General features: G+C 31.1%; 1 protein-coding gene across 6 annotated transcripts in view; it reads left to right on the forward strand.

Moving 5' to 3' along the window:
- The first annotated feature begins 579 nt into the window (after nucleotides 1-579).
- LOC145329033 (rho guanine nucleotide exchange factor 10-like) overlaps nucleotides 580-16,717 on the forward strand; it is a 216,333-nt gene continuing 200,195 nt past the window's right edge. For all 6 annotated transcript variants that reach the window (XM_080173043.1, XM_080173040.1, XM_080173042.1 and 3 more), the window contains exon 1: nucleotides 580-804. The gene's annotated coding sequence lies outside the window, so the exon portion shown is untranslated. The remainder of the gene's footprint in view (nucleotides 805-16,717) is intronic.

Raw genomic sequence — 16,717 nt, forward strand, 5'->3', positions numbered from 1 at the left:
TTTCTTTCTCTTTTCGTGCTCTAAAAGATCTTATTATCGCCCACTTTAAACCTTCCTAATCGCTTCTTTTTCTCCTTTTTGGAGAGCACTTATTCTACTGTAAAAGTATCTCAGGGGGTGGATATGTTTGTAGATTTATTTTGTATTATTAGATTTTAAATAAGTTTCAGGGTTATTCCTCAGATTAGGCGTTGGACGCAACTAAACCAAGTTTTATAAATATTACTTTATAGGGGTAACAGTCTAATTTTATCTTTTAACATGTAACACAAAACCAATTTTTATCCTCTTTACAATTAAAATAGATATCTTCTAAGATGAGGTAAGGTAAGAAGTCATTCACAGGATTAATAACGTTTAAATAATGAAAGTATGAATAAAGTATTTGATTATGGTCAAAAAATGAATCTTCAAAATCAAAAGTACCCCCATAGGCAGATGTAGTAAGCGCATTCAGAGAAAGAGAAAGAGCTGAGAGAAAGAGAATTAGCTGAGAGAAAGAGAGGGAGAAAGAGAAAAAAGGGAGAGCGTGGAAAAATTGCTTCCACAGAAAAACTTTTGAAGTTTTTAAAATTTTAGTTTAGGCTTTAGCCGATGTAGCTAAACAGTGATATAGGCAATTTTTGCGCAAGTTTTAATAGTGTACTTTTCATTATTAGAATAGTGATAAATATCAATACAATAAGTGATTATTAATCAAGAATAATATACAACATATCAGTGATTTTCAAAGTTATAAAAAAGATTTATAATAATTCAGTAAAAAAGTGATTTTAGAGTTTTTTAACCCCGAAATAGAAAAAGGTTTGTTTTTAATGTTAGCTAGGACATTTAAGTCAATTTATTATCCTTTTCTAACAAGCTTAACAATATAGAATTTTTCTATTATTTAGGAATGACCGTTTGTACGTCCGTAATGAAACTTTTAGAAGAAAAGACTTATGATAGAATCGTTCAATAGAGTTCAAATTTAATTGTCAATTGCCAATTCAATGATTTGGTATTATAAAATAAGCATAGTATTTCTTTAACAATTATAATATCCTTGTATAAAAGTACTAGGGTATGTATATCTGTGCATACTGAAAGATCTCGCTAACCGCTCCGCTGGGCTGATATGGTTCTCCTCCATCTCTTAGGTCCAGGGAACTATTTTGGGGGAGGGTAACATGATTATCCCAGGAGAAATCTAGCAATGAAAGTGGGGGAACGTTGACTTAATTCCCCATCAAACCGCAAGTGCCCCTAGAGGCCTGTAGGGACGTATAAGCCGCTAGTCTTATACTAAAGGTATGAATGTTTTTATGTCCATTAAGATTTTGGAAACGGTTTGACAAGTTAGTTTTCAAGGAAGCTTATTATAGGTATCGGGAAGGTTTTAGGCTATTATTCGTGTGTAATATCTTCTAAAAGAAACGCCCCCCCTCTCTACTATTTACTATTGAAATCGTCCTATAGATTTGAATCTTTGAAAAGTATCTACAACTAAATATATTTCTAAAACGACTTAGGATCTTCGTAACAGCTAAACCAATATTTCTACATTTGTAAAGAAAGGGGGGGGGGGGATTGTGGTGACTCGTCACACGACATACCAGCAATTTTATTTTGGGTGCTACTCCCTTAGTTTTAGAGATAATTGGGTGAAATCTTTTTGGTTGTGTCACTAAGGGGGGGGGAAGTTCTGCCACTTTCGCGTAAACAGTGTGCTGTGGACTAGGTATTGATTTTAGATTATAGGTTATTTGGGATAAAAGTTTACTTTTGGGTATTAGTTCACGTATATTTAATCATTTTTTGAATAGGTCTCCAGGTTCAGGTGCTGCAGGCTGGAAGGTCGTTTCTGGACAGGTAAAAAAATTAAAAATTTTTTGTTTGAAGAGTTAGAGAGCAACTTATAAAACAAAATATGCTTCTTTTTGAATGTTATTAACATATCTGCAGAAAAAATTAAATTCGGCCTCCAGGTTCAGGTGCTGCAGGCCTCCAGGTACACTCTGGACAGGTAAAAATTAAGTTTTCTTATTTGAAGAGTTAGAGGTACACTTATTAAACCAAATATGCATCTTTTTGAATGTTATTACCATATTAGAAGAAAAAATGACAATCGGCCTCCAGGTTCAGGTGCTGCAGGCCTCCAGGTACACTCTGGACAGGTAAAAATTAAGTTTTCTTATTTAAAGAGTTAGAGGTACACTTATTAAACCAAATATGCATCTTTTTGAATGTTATTACCATATTAGAAGAAAAAATGACAATCGGCCTCCAGGTTCAGGTGCTGCAGGCCTCCAGGTACACTCTGGACAGGTAAAAATTAAGTTTTCTTATTTGAAGAGTTAGAGGTACACTTATTAAACCAAATATGCATCTTTTTGAATGTTATTACCATATTAGAAGAAAAAATGACAATCGGCCTCCAGGTTCAGGTGCTGCAGGCCTCCAGGTACACTCTGGACAGGTAAAAATTAAGTTTTCTTATTTGAAGAGTTAGAGGTACACTTATTTAACCAAATATGCATCTTTATGGATGTTATCATCATATTTGCAGAAAAATTTAAAATCGGCCTCCAGGTTCAGGTGCTGCAGGCCTCCAGGTACACTCTGGACAGGTAAAAATTAAAATTTCTTATTTGAAGAGTTTGATGTACACTTATTTAACCAAATATGCATCTTTTTGGATGTTATTACCATATTTGAAGAAAAAATGACAATCGGCCTCCAGGTTCAGGTGCTGCAGGCCTCCAGGTACACTCTGGACAGGTAAAAATCAAAATTTCTTATTTGAAGAGTTAGAGGTACACTTATAAAACAAAATATGCATCTTTTTGGATGTTATTACCATATTTGAAGGTAAATTGACAATCGGCCTCCAGGTTCAGGTGCTGCAGGCCTCCAGGTACATTCTGGACAGGTAAAAATTTTAAAAAAATTATTTAAAGAGTTAGAGGTAAACTTATTAAACCAAATATGCGTATTTTTGGATGTTATTATCATATTTGAAGGTAAATTGATATTCGGCCTCCAGGTACAGATGCTGCAGGCCTCCAGATCCATTCTAGACAGGTAAAAATTAAAAAAAATTATTTAAAGGGTTACAGGTACACTTATAAAACCAAACATGCATCTTTTTGGATGTTATTATCATATTTACAGAAAAAAATTCAAATTGGACTCTAGTTTCAGGTGCTGCATGCCTCCAGGTACGCTCTGGACAGGTAAAAATTAAAATTTCTTATTTGAAGAGTTAGAGGTACACTTATTAATCCAAATATGCGTGTTTTTGGATGTTATTATCATATTTGAAGATAAATTGACAATCAAACCTTTCATCTAAATAAAACAAATTAAAAATTGATTTTTTAAACCTGTCCAGCAGGCTCCTGGAGGCTACCTAGAGCCTGCCTGGAACAAAAATAAAAGACTTACTTAATAAATTTTGTCATATTATTATATTTTAATAATTTTCTATTTAGAAACCTTTCCTCTAATATCAAATATTACCTTTATTGGAATTTACCTTGCCAGCGGCCACAAGCAGTCACCAGTGGTCACCAGGATCCAGGTAAGGTGTCCAAATCAAAAAGTATCAAAAAATATTATAACTGCCTGTCCAGAGTGTACCTGGAGGCCTGCAGCACCTGAACCTGGAGGCCGATTGTCAATTTACCTTCAAATATGGTAATAACATCCAATAAGTTGCATATTTGGTTTAATAAGTGTATCTCTAACTCTTTAAATAAGAAATTTAAATTTTTACCTGTCCAGAATGTACCTGGAGGCCTGCAGCACCTAAACCTGGAGGCCGAATATCAATTTACCTTCAAATATGGTAATAACATCCAAAAATACGCATATTTGGTTTAATAAGTTTACCTCTAACTCTTCAAATACGAAATTTTAATTTCTACCTGTCCAGAGTGTACCTGGAGGCCTGCAGCACCTGAACCTGGAGGCCGATTGTCATTTTTTCTTCAAATATGGTAATAACATCCAAAAAGATGCATATTTGGTTAAATAAGTGTACATCAAACTCTTCAAATAAGAAATTTTAATTTTTACCTGTCCAGAGTGTACCTGGAGGCCTGCAGCACCTGAACCTGGAGGCCGATTTTAAATTTTTCTGCAAATATGATGATAACATCCATAAAGATGCATATTTGGTTAAATAAGTGTACCTCTAACTCTTCAAATAAGAAAACTTAATTTTTACCTGTCCAGAGTGTACCTGGAGGCCTGCAGCACCTGAACCTGGAGGCCGATTGTCATTTTTTCTTCTAATATGGTAATAACATTCAAAAAGATGCATATTTGGTTTAATAAGTGTACCTCTAACTCTTCAAATAAGAAAACTTAATTTTTACCTGTCCAGAGTGTACCTGGAGGCCTGCAGCACCTGAACCTGGAGGCCGATTGTCATTTTTTCTTCTAATATGGTAATAACATTCAAAAAGATGCATATTTGGTTTAATAAGTGTACCTCTAACTCTTTAAATAAGAAAACTTAATTTTTACCTGTCCAGAGTGTACCTGGAGGCCTGCAGCACCTGAACCTGGAGGCCGATTGTCATTTTTTCTTCTAATATGGTAATAACATTCAAAAAGATGCATATTTGGTTTAATAAGTGTACCTCTAACTCTTCAAATAAGAAAACTTAATTTTTACCTGTCCAGAGTGTACCTGGAGGCCTGCAGCACCTGAACCTGGAGGCCGAATTTAATTTTTTCTGCAGATATGTTAATAACATTCAAAAAGAAGCATATTTTGTTTTATAAGTTGCTCTCTAACTCTTCAAACAAAAAATTTTTAATTTTTTTACCTGTCCAGAAACGACCTTCCAGCCTGCAGCACCTGAACCTGGAGACCTATTCAAAAAATGATTAAATATACGTGAACTAATACCCAAAAGTAAACTTTTATCCCAAATAACCTATAATCTAAAATCAATACCTAGTCCACAGCACACTGTTTACGCGAAAGTGGCAGAACTTCCCCCCCCCTTACCCCAAGGTTTGGTATCTTTCAAAAAAAACGGCGGTGCTAAGGGAGTAGCACCCAAAATAAAATTGCTGGTATGTCGTGTGACGAGTCACCACATTTCCCCCCCCCTCCCCCCTTTAATTTAGATCATTATTCAATGCTATTTTCTTTGGAAAAAGAATTAATTTAAAGAAAGAAATTGTTGTTTAAATTTGATTAATATTACAAAGATTTCAATTAAGATAAAATTGGTCGATAAAAAATAATAGGAAAAAAACTTTCAGCAAAGTAAAACAATTTTATATCTCTCAACTTTTCCGCAGATATCGAAACAATCTCTTTTTTGGGAGGGTACTTTAAGAAGCTTCACTGTAAAGGAGAACCATATCGGTTAAGTTGTTTCAGACCAGACACGCAGATAGACAGACATACAGAAAGCTTTGAGGAAAATTAGTACGCATATTCATTGCGCATATTTTAAGACGGAGGAACAGACGGCCATAGTCATAGAATAATTGTGCTGCCTAATAATAATTTGCACATTAAAATGTAAACAAACCGTGTGTCAGCTTGAAAATTATTAAATTTAACATGTTTCTAATATGTCTTTCATTAATAGACAAATTACTAATAGAAAACATAAAACTTTTTATTTTTATTCAGTGTGTCTTTTCTTTTTAAATTATTACTTTAACTGCTTTTATCAAAGATAGGATGATTCTATATTTTCAAAATAGTCAAAATAGTTTAAAGATTAAAGTAAAAGAATAGAGGGAGCATAATCTATAAGTAACTCTCTCCGCAGTGCAGGGCATCCCGATTTTGAAATCAGCTTATAGCATCGGGGAAAAAACACAGCCGAACATAAAAAAAACAAAAAGCAATTTGCTAGTAGACGAAAAGGGTCTTTGTCCCTTGGGGCAGGTAGTTGTCTGGATTATACATCTGTACTTATACATTTATTGTTTAAAGTAAAAACCAATATAGAACATATATACTGACAGCTCTAAAATAATATTTTATTTATTTATTTAATACATTACATATGTTTGTTTTTAATATAGATATGTATTAAAATTGAACATGTCCCTATAATGTCGCTAGAAAACCCAACAAATAGCTTAATTTTAACTTTAATGTACCATTTCATTATTTGAGGGCTGGTTTAAAATTTGGTTTTGGATGAAGCCTCTTTTATATAGTGCTTTTTATTATAACCATATATTATCATATAATGCCAGAAATAGACCATTTTTCTGTGCAATATAAATATTCGACATAAACTATTTTAATTTTATTGAACCAAACTCGAGTCCAAATAGCTCTTAAGCATACTAGCGGATACGCCCCTAGCATCTAGGGGCTAGGTATTTTATGAGGTGGAGATATGCTAAAATCTAGATTAAAACCATCCCAAGATTTAAATCTGTAAATAAAATATATTAAACCATCACAGAACCTATGTGAAGCATACCCGATCGGTTTAGTAGTTATTTAGATCTTAAGCTTCAAACAAACCTTTTTTTGATTAGTGGAAAAAACATCAAAATATAATTTTAAGTCATTGACTTTATATTAAATGAATTATTCTAACACAATGACAGTTATTATCTGATAAAGAGAAGTATATCAACATTAATTCTTCATTATTTTTATGCTCATAAGACAGGATGGCGTCTTAATAATATAATAGACTAGTGGCTTCGCCATGAGTGTTAAGGGGTGAAGCATACCCCCCTTCCATAGTTTTTCCTTATTGAAACCAATATAAGAATATTTGGGAAAGTGGATGTCCTACCCCCCTGTAAAATAAATTAACAAGGGAGTGAAGGGTCATTTTAGACTGTAAATTATAATGATACCCAAAGTTTTATACTATTAAACTATCTAACCTCTGGCATTTAAATATCTATATGAGATGGACCTCTGAAATCAAGTAAGAAGATTCCCCTCATCATCAATGATAGTTGCTTCGTCCGCCTTAAATAAAAAATGCATTTTTAAGTTTAAAGAAAAAATAATTTAATTCATACTTAAATCTATTTTTTTATATAACAACAAAAGAAATCAAATCAAAAAAATGTTTTCTTTCGTATTTTAATCACTTTTTTTAACCGCAAAGTTTCATGTTTTTCAACTTAATTAGATACATATCTATTCATGAGATATTTGTAATTATAAAAGAATGATTAATTCAGAATTTTGGTAGCAGCGTAGCTATCATAGTATTTGGGTATGGCCGTATGTCCGATGGCCATTTTTCATTAAATATGTATACCGTGAAGTTATAGGAAAAATTGCAATTAAATATGAAGGTTTTTTTTAATTCCTTAATTCAGTGTATAACACTTTACTGTATATACATTTAAACTTGTAGTTGTGCGCTGTTAAGGAAATTGTCCTTGTTTCTTCTTCATTTTATACTTACTTCTTCTAAAGATTAATATTATTGTTTCAAAACCTTGTACACTTCAAGTTTGAATCCCAGCAATAAGAGTTCAATAAAACAACTACCATTTTTTTTATTTGTGGAATAAGATAACATGTTTATAAAAGTTTGGGTACCAGTGTAATGTACAGACTATTATCCCTCCGTGCCTGATTTTATCTATTTATCTTTAACACATATATATGAAGATCTAGTTTGAATAAAATTACGTACATGGTCGAAAATTAAGGAGGGACTAAAATAGTAATTGATTTTAAAATCTGCGCTACTTATGTAGAACAATATATATTTAATAATGTTAATTTGTAAACTAAAAGGTTGATCCAATCAAAAAGAGAGTAGAAATAATAACAAAAGGATTAAATGTTTAATACAAAAAGTAAAAGGATAAGTTTATAAAGTCAAAAAAGTTTCTTTTATTAAAAAAAGTGTTTAGAATCCATTTGATTTACACCATAGTAGAATTGGGAACTGGTAGAAAATTTTCAAATGGTTTTGTTCCTATTTATAGGCCAAGGTATTCCTTTTAATATTGATGTCCTGCATCTGTCATAGCAGCAACAGTAGGTCTAAGTTCACGTCTTAAGTTATGACGCGGTTTGGGCGCAATACCGATCCATTTATTCTTAAGATTAAAAGATTTTGCAATAATCAAAGGAAAGCAGCTTTCAAAACTATTTAGGCTTAAAAACAGGTACGATTACGTTGAATAGGAACGTAGCTTTTGTATTAAAAACAGGATTTTTTGTGTATAAAAGGAGGGTGATTAATGTCACAATAAGTTAATTCAATTTTTGAAATTTAGTTAAAAATAACAGAATAACTAAAACTAATCCTTTTAGGTATATAAAGTAGAATGTTTTTTTTGTCTTAAACTTAAGATCTCGAAAATTACTGGTGCGAATGAGTTGTACTTTTCAGAAAAGGTTTACAAATGGCTTGGGATGGTTTTGGGCTATTTTTATGACCTCTTTTGTCCCCATCTAGAAGCTGGAACGAAGTAATATATTGTATTTAATATGCAGAAATAAACATTTCATTTTGTCTAAATTATGCTTACAGATTAAAGATTTTTCCGTTATAATAAAATACTCATTTAATTTGCAGATAAATTTGTAAAGCTTATAGAGTAGCTTTTCTGCTTTAAATGCGTTTTTCTAGATTATTTGCCAATTTAGATTTTTAAACAAGAGTGATTATGTTTTTATAAATAATACCTAGCGTAGCATTGATTATTGTCTTTTTAAGATTCAGGAAGAAAAAGATAATACCTAATTCCCTTATAATTGAACAACTACCAAAGGGTTTATTTTACATTTGAGGGGGGTGGGATGATTGAAAAAAAATTTCTAGTATGGCTTCGAAACTGATTAATATACGCTGGTTTAGAACCGGTTCTCAGCCATACTAAAAAATCACGTATAGCATCGTATTACAGACAATTTTCCACGAATATTGAAATAAAAATAATAAAATTAAAACCAGTTTTGTTTTTGGCCTCCTCAGGGCTAACAGAGCTGGTTTTAATCTTAAAGTTCTTCATTTTAATATCCATGGAAAGCTGTCTATAAATACGATGCGATATATAACTATTATCTCACATTGTCCCATTCCCGAAATGTCATTTTAAGAAAGCAAACAATGACCAAAATAGATGATTAGTCAATATATAAGATTCTAAGGGATATAGGAATTGATAAACATAATAAAATGATATATTTATCACGAAGCCGCAAATTTACCGTCTTTTGTCTGCCTAAAAAAATACTGAATAGGTGAATTGACATTATAAGAACAGTGTGGTAGAAAACATTTTCGTCTGCTAGCAAATTGCTTTCTGTTCTTTTTAAGCGACTCGGCTGTGTTTAAGCTTTCCGACGCTATTAGCTGTTTTAAAGCCCCAATTGAAGTCCCCTCTATTCTTCTACTTTGATGCCCTAATTCTTGACTAGCTATATGTGTTCCTTTTACTTTATTAATTATTGAATGATTGGATAATTAATTGTACCCTTTATTGCTGTTAAAGTTACAAGTATCGTTTTAATGTTTCTTGCTTAAACCAGGGTTCGGAAGCCGCGCGTAAGCCGCGTGTAAGCCTCAGTGAAATCTTCATTTTATCACTATAAAATCAGCTGGATGTATAAATTTCTTTTTCTGCTCACAAGCAAGTTTAAAACTGAGGCTTATGCGCGGCTGAGGCGCGGCTTCCGAACCCTGGCTTAAACACATGACTTTACAACTATTTCAATATGTAAAGATAAACCTTGAAGGAGATATTTTCATTTATTTTAATCATGTTGGGTTTGTGTAACATAATGGTTAGGTATACAAAACATAGAAAAAACCTACCCAGAACTAAGAAGCCCTATATAGTGCCTATAAAAAAGGAGATACTTCGGTACTTAATATAAGGTTTTAAAAGTATAGCTCGATTGTATTTAATGCTATTATTCAAAATTTGAGAATAGGAAAAAAATTGGGGTGCCTTTTTTCCCATAAAATAGCTTAAATCCATCTTTAGACTAGTAGATTTATTACATAACAATAAGATCCCAATTGGTCAAGTAGTTTGCAAGATCGTAAGCTTCATCCTATTCCTGACAGATATCGTTTTATAGATCGACTTAAACAAGACAAGACTTTGGAGTAGCTTCACTTTAGAAAAAAATAATCGGCAGTAAAGAATAACAATTGCTTAAAGTAGCCATTAAAATTCATAATTTAAGGCTTTAAAAATATCACAAGGAAAATTGTGTTGATAAAAAGCTCAGCTAAATCCATTTAATTAAGTAACATGATGTTTGTCTGTCTGTTTGTACTGAAGGATCTAGCTATAACCACTGAACTGATATGGTGATCCTTTACAGTTAAGCTTTTCACCTTCAGGTCCTGGGAAGGTTTATAGCTCCAAAGAGAAATCACCAAAAATATAAAAAAAACGCCGCCCAGCTGATTTTTTGGTAATTTTATATAGAGAATAGTTGTTTATAGTAGCTGCGCTACTAAAAAACAGCATTTTTATCTTTTTAAAATTTTCTATTGTTACATTTTTCAACGTTTAAATTATTCTCTTTTTTTGGTATTGCATAATTTGATTTTGATAAGCAAGTTTTATTAGTCTGATATTGGTTAAAAAGAAAAACCATTATGACTTCTACTTTGCGCTAATACAATCATTTCTATTCACATTTGTATAGTTATTAGTATTTAGTTCACATTAAAATAACATATAATGATTGTTATCAATAAAGAAAAAAACTTTAAAATGATTGTGTTATCTGGAAAAAAAACACTATTTTGTCAAAAATTTAAAAGACAATAAATAATGCTAAAATCGTTATAATTCAAGTAATTTTGTTTTCTTAGGGGGTTATTTTTTCAATAGGGAGGATAGGGAGTATCCCACCTCCCAAGAAATTAGCCTAAAATCTAAGGACCCCTGAAAAGAAGATCCAAATCGATTCAACGGTTACCGATAACATAAACTTCAGACAGATAGACAGACAGCCATTGTTCTACTTTGTAATACAGATTTATATGTTTGCGTTGAGATATTTGATGCTTTTTTGAGGGACGTCCAAGCTTTTAATTTTGAGGGGGGTAAATGAGGAGTTTAACAGGTTTGAGAGGTTTCATTTTATAAAATTGTCAGGGGCGTAAAATGAGGGGTTTCACCCATGGACGTCTATGTCTATGTTTTTTAATTCAGAAAAGCCCTACAAATGCGATTCTGACAACCCAACCTCATAATCTCTTTCATAAATTTACAATTTCATCTTTTAAAAAAGAAATGACTAACAACGTATAATTATGAAACATGATCTAAAACTACTTAAACAAGGATCGTAATATCCAAAAAAGCAAAAATCTTGTTTTATTAGTGTTATCAGTCTAGGTAGTTGAGTTGTTAACATTTGGATAACCTCAGGATAGCCAAACGTTCAACAGACAACCAACTCATTGTTTGCACAAACTTTGTCTGAAGGTCCTTATTGTGTATGGTAAATGGTGTTAACAGCAAATACTAATGTTGTAAATAATTGACGACGTAAATATCAAACTACTGAGCCCTCAAAAATCCTATAATATGAGCTTTTTTTGAGGTTATTAACTCATTGAGGTTGTTTGTTTCAAGTCAAAAATCTCACAACAGAATTGTCAACAGAAAGCCTCTTCTAAGTTGAATAAAAATCATCACAAAATGTTTTAATTGGTAGCACAATGCTTTCATACCGAAACTAAACATGAAACAAAATTATATAGAAGTTTCGCTCTATACTTATTACTTATAGTTATGATTAATTTGCAAAAAAGGCTTCTTTTTAGTTTTCTGATGATAATAGAGTAAATTCAAAAGAAATTATTTTTTTTAAACGTCAGTATTTTACAAATCAAAGAAGCTCTTAAAAATAATTGCAATTTAGGGCTTCGCTATAATTTAGACTGACCGTTTAGATCCTTTTTATGAATCCTTATATGCACAGTGCACAGTCATTTACCATGGGGGTGTGAAACTATAAGGGTTGAAAAGGGGAAGGGAGTATTAAAGGTTTTTCTTCATTTCTTAGTAGTATAGCTTTTCTGTAAGTAAGGTCTTTCCGCTTTAGAATATCTTTTTGGTTTACTAATGAATTTTAAAAATTCTTTGAAAATTATTGTTTTTAATTTAAAGATGTTTCAAACCAATGGGCAATACTTAGAGATTTATTTGAATTACATGCAAAAATATACTACCTAACAACAATTGTCTAAAAATTTCAACAATCAGAATAGATCCATAGGTAAAAATGTTTAGGTAATTAAACATAAGTTTAAAAAATGGCCAATAAAAGCATTAAAAATTGACTAAAATTTTCATAGCAATAACCTATGATTTTTACTATGTGACTTAAGCTAAAAAGTATTGCCTTTTTAAAGACTGATATAGACAGAGCTAAAAGGAAAAATAATCTGATAATATTGTAATACAGAAACAAGGGCGTTTACATAGATTATTAAAACTATTTTACTTTTATCTAATTCATACCTAGTTATGTTTGTCCGTTATTTCGCGAACCACACATAACGGACTAATTTTCTGCATTTTTGGGAAGAATTCTATACGTTTCAGAGTGGTTTTAGGCTATTTTATTCTTTCTCCTTCTTTGAATACAAAGCCTCTATATGTTAGGGGTTTGACTGTGCAGTCACTAACGCTAGTTATTAATGTTAGACATATTTTGTAGTTTCTTTTATGTTTTGAAAAATTGTCGATTTTCAAAAGAAATAAATAATACAGTATTTAAAAGGAACTCTTGTTTTTTTATATAGGTAGAAAAGTTTTTTTTTCAGAATGGCTTCAAACCCTATTGACATCCGCTGGATTAGAACCGCCTTACGGAAAAGTCATATATAACATCCTATTAAAGACAATTTTCGACGAATATTAAAATAAAAAACATAAATCTACAAACTATTACCAATTTTGTTTTTCTGGCCTTTTTGCCCCTCGGGGCTTACAAAACTGGTTTTAATCTTAAAATTTTTCATTTTAATATCCGCGGAAAATCTGTCTAAATTTGATGCGATAAATAACTATTCTTGTAATGCCTGTTTGTTAAAACTAGAACAATTATACCATGATATCATCCTATTCTTATATCATGCCATAAAGAGGGAGATATTTATCATCGAAAAGGAATTAATTGCATTTAATTATGACTAAAACTAGGATCTCTTTGTCTGTCCGTTTGTCTGTATGTACCGAAGGATCTCGCTAATTGCAGACTGCAGGGTATCTTCTCTTAGGCCCTTGAAATGTTTATAACTATTTTGGGGAGGGTACAACCACCCTTTCAAGATAAATCCCTCCAAGAAAAAATTACTCTGTCCATAATAAAATATAATTTTTCTTTTTAAATTTAAAACAAAAAATTGGGTTGTCGAAATCAACCACCCCCAACCCCTCCTTAAGTGCCCATAGAATGATGTATTCCAAATATCTTACAACTTTCCTGCTCCCCCCCCCCCCCTTTCGACCCCCTTTACAGATTACTGGATTAAAATGAAAAGAAATCTCTGCATAATTGTCTATGTTCCCTAAATTGTATTTTTTAGTCAGTACATCTACACAACTATCAGTAGTTGCACTTTTTCAACAGTGCACAATGAACTAAAAATGGCTAAATTGGACTTAACAAATTTACCAAGAAAATTGCAGTTTAAATAGCTGTTAAAAGGTCAATTACATAGGAAATGTGATATTAACAAATAATTGGGTAGCAGGATAGAAATGTCAAGGCTTAAAAACGAAAAATTGCTGTGTACAATTTATTTATCAACTCATTATTTTTCTGGTCATTTTATAGTCTTTTGGATTTGTAAAACTGTAGTCTCAAAAACACAAGTATTTTTTATTTGTAAAGTCTAATTCAACCTAAAATAACCCACTGTGGAAAAATCTGACTATCATGCAATGTGATAGCCATTAAAATAAGATTAAAATTTTCTAAGTAAAATAACTCATATATTCATGTAGTAAATGCAATTTAGTAGATTTCAGAAACATTAAATATCAAAATTTCAATAAAAATGAAGAAATTGTGGAATTAATCATTAAATTCTGATGATTTGCACAAACGAACAAATAGACAACTACATATTGACAACACTACTAATATTTTAAGATAAAGGGTTGCAAAACGTCCCAGTAATCACCTCTCCATTTAAAATTTCAATAAATATGTAGGTGTATTATTGAAAATGAAAGCTAAAGCTAATACCTACATAAAATGACCATGCCGACTTTATAGAAATGATTATAGAATTAATTGAAAGCTTTTAAGCTGAAAGTTAATAGGTAATTGTAAAAATATTATCATAGACAGACGGACAAAATTAGTTATAAAATAGATTCAAAAGCGAAAATTTGAAAAGAAAAATAACATCATTAAAGAAATTTTTATGTCATCTCATTGAGAAAAAAAGGTTCGTTTTTCACTTTGATTTTGTCAATAATATTTTGTCAATAATGATATTTTATTGTAAATATCCTCATAAACCCTAGCAATACATTGGAAAAACAATTATTACCTATTTAGAATAGCGGCGATTTGTTCTTTATTGTCCATCGCTTTTCTTCTGAATGGAAAGTCTGATTAGGAAAATTTTTTTTAAATGGATTTTTTTAGTTTTCTTATTTCTTTTTTATTCAAAATACCTATATTTTATTTGGTTATTTATTCATTTCCAAATTTTTGGTGTTTCCGTATGGTTTAACGGATAGATTTAACCAATTAAATAGAAAATAATTCGAATTTTATCAGGGAGGGGTGGGACAATGGGCTATTTATTACACTATTCCTTAAAGTTTCATTATAACGTTTTCTTATTCATTGGCTTAAAAACTTTGGGGACTTTTATTGAATTTTAATTGGTTGGTTCATTGAGTAGAGTGACCAAACGTTTAAACCATTAATTGTAATCTACAGAAGAGGTGATTGTGTGTATCATCATTGGGGATGTACATCAATTTATTGGCGATTGTCTTATCCCTTAAATGATAAAGGCTTAGATTATATCAGGAATAAGGTATAACCAACAAGCAAAATAAATCTAAAATAATATATTGGAGGCAAATGGGGAATTTGTTGCCCCCCAACGACACCTGAAAAACACGTAGGTATAGGTTTCGCGATTTTTTTTCGAATTAATTTCATTGTTGGTACAAGCTGAGATTATATATAAATTTTTATTTTATGTCGGTGATTATTATTAATTGAACTTAGCTTTTATGTTTGTATTAATCCTTGTTTTTTAGAAATTAAATTTAAATAAGATAGAAAAGTGAGTACCTACAACATCATGTATTTATTACAAAACACAAAAAGACTATGTACATTTATGTAAGTGAAGCTTAAAATGACTTTTTAAAAATTAAACAAAATAATATAGGTATCTTATATAACTTAACTTACAAAATTAATAGACGTACTTACAAAACTAATTATAATGCAGCTTTACTACAAAAAAGGGTGTTAGTAAGGGTTGCTTTCTAAAATTATTCAGAGATAAAGAGAAAGGTCACTTGGTAGATCATAATAAACTCTCTAAATAAGACTTAAGTTATTTAACTTATTGTTTTCTGCATATTAATATGCAAAACAGGAAAATCTATTACATTTGATGGGGTCATAATGCTATTTTTGAACAACTGATTTTTGTGAAGTTTAAATTAACTTATCTTCCACTCACCTCTCCTTTTATCCCTGCTAAGATTAGAACATGTCTAATTTATTAAAGTGTCAGGTTACATTCAAGGAATTTATTTTAAACACTAAGCAGAAAGTGAAAAACCCAAGATTTTAGGATTCTTACTTGGAAACTTAGGGTTAGGTAATGGCAAGGGATATTAAAGGATAAGACAATTGACGATAAATTGGTGTACATCTCCAATGATGGTAATCAAAATTAACCTATCTGTAGATTACAATTAGTGGTTTTAACGTGTGAACTCTCAACTAAATGAGCCAACCAATCAAAGTTGTTAACCAAACGAATAAGAAAACGTTATTATAAAATTTAGGGCACTTCGAAACAAAAAGGTACATAAACAAAAGAAAAATTTGTCCCAACTGCTGCTTTGCCAGATGCAAAATAATGAGAAGAATAAACCCTAAATCTTGGAACAAAAAGCAATAAAAAGAACCCAAGAACTCCTATAATGTTATACTGCATGTTAAACTTTTTAAAGAGTCTATAAGGATAAGAAAAATAAGTTTCTTTTTTGGGTAAAAGTAATATTTAACTCTCTAAAAAAACTTGTTCTTAAAAAGTGATTAAAATCCTTAATCCACTACTTAATAGGCGAATGACCAATACTTGGAATTTGAGTTTTGTTCTTTTTGGGCTTTCATCAAAGACAATTTATTCATAAGGAAAGAATAATAGATAGCTGATTATATTTTAGATCAATTATTGAAGGATAGACATTCGGATAAATCCTTATTGTAGAGTAGTTATCCCACTAAAAATATTTGCTTCCCTCAGTATATGTGTATCAATAAAAGTATGTAACTCCCATAGTTTATCCGATTAGAAAATCATTTAATTTAATTGCTAGGTACCTATTTAATAACTAGAAGCTTTTCATCTTTGCAGTGCAAAATAAACTAGAAAAACCCATCATATTCAAGGTTTTAAGTACAATCTATTATTGTATTTTTTGGACATTTAAATTAAGGCTTGCGGCACCAAACTTTTACCATAACACATGGTATTTACTACCCATACCTACAGAATGGTGTGTCCTA

This window comes from Acartia tonsa, chromosome 9 (assembly GCF_053477335.1).
Source record: "Acartia tonsa isolate MP-2025a chromosome 9, ASM5347733v1, whole genome shotgun sequence".
NCBI lineage: Eukaryota > Metazoa > Arthropoda > Copepoda > Calanoida > Acartiidae > Acartia > Acartia tonsa.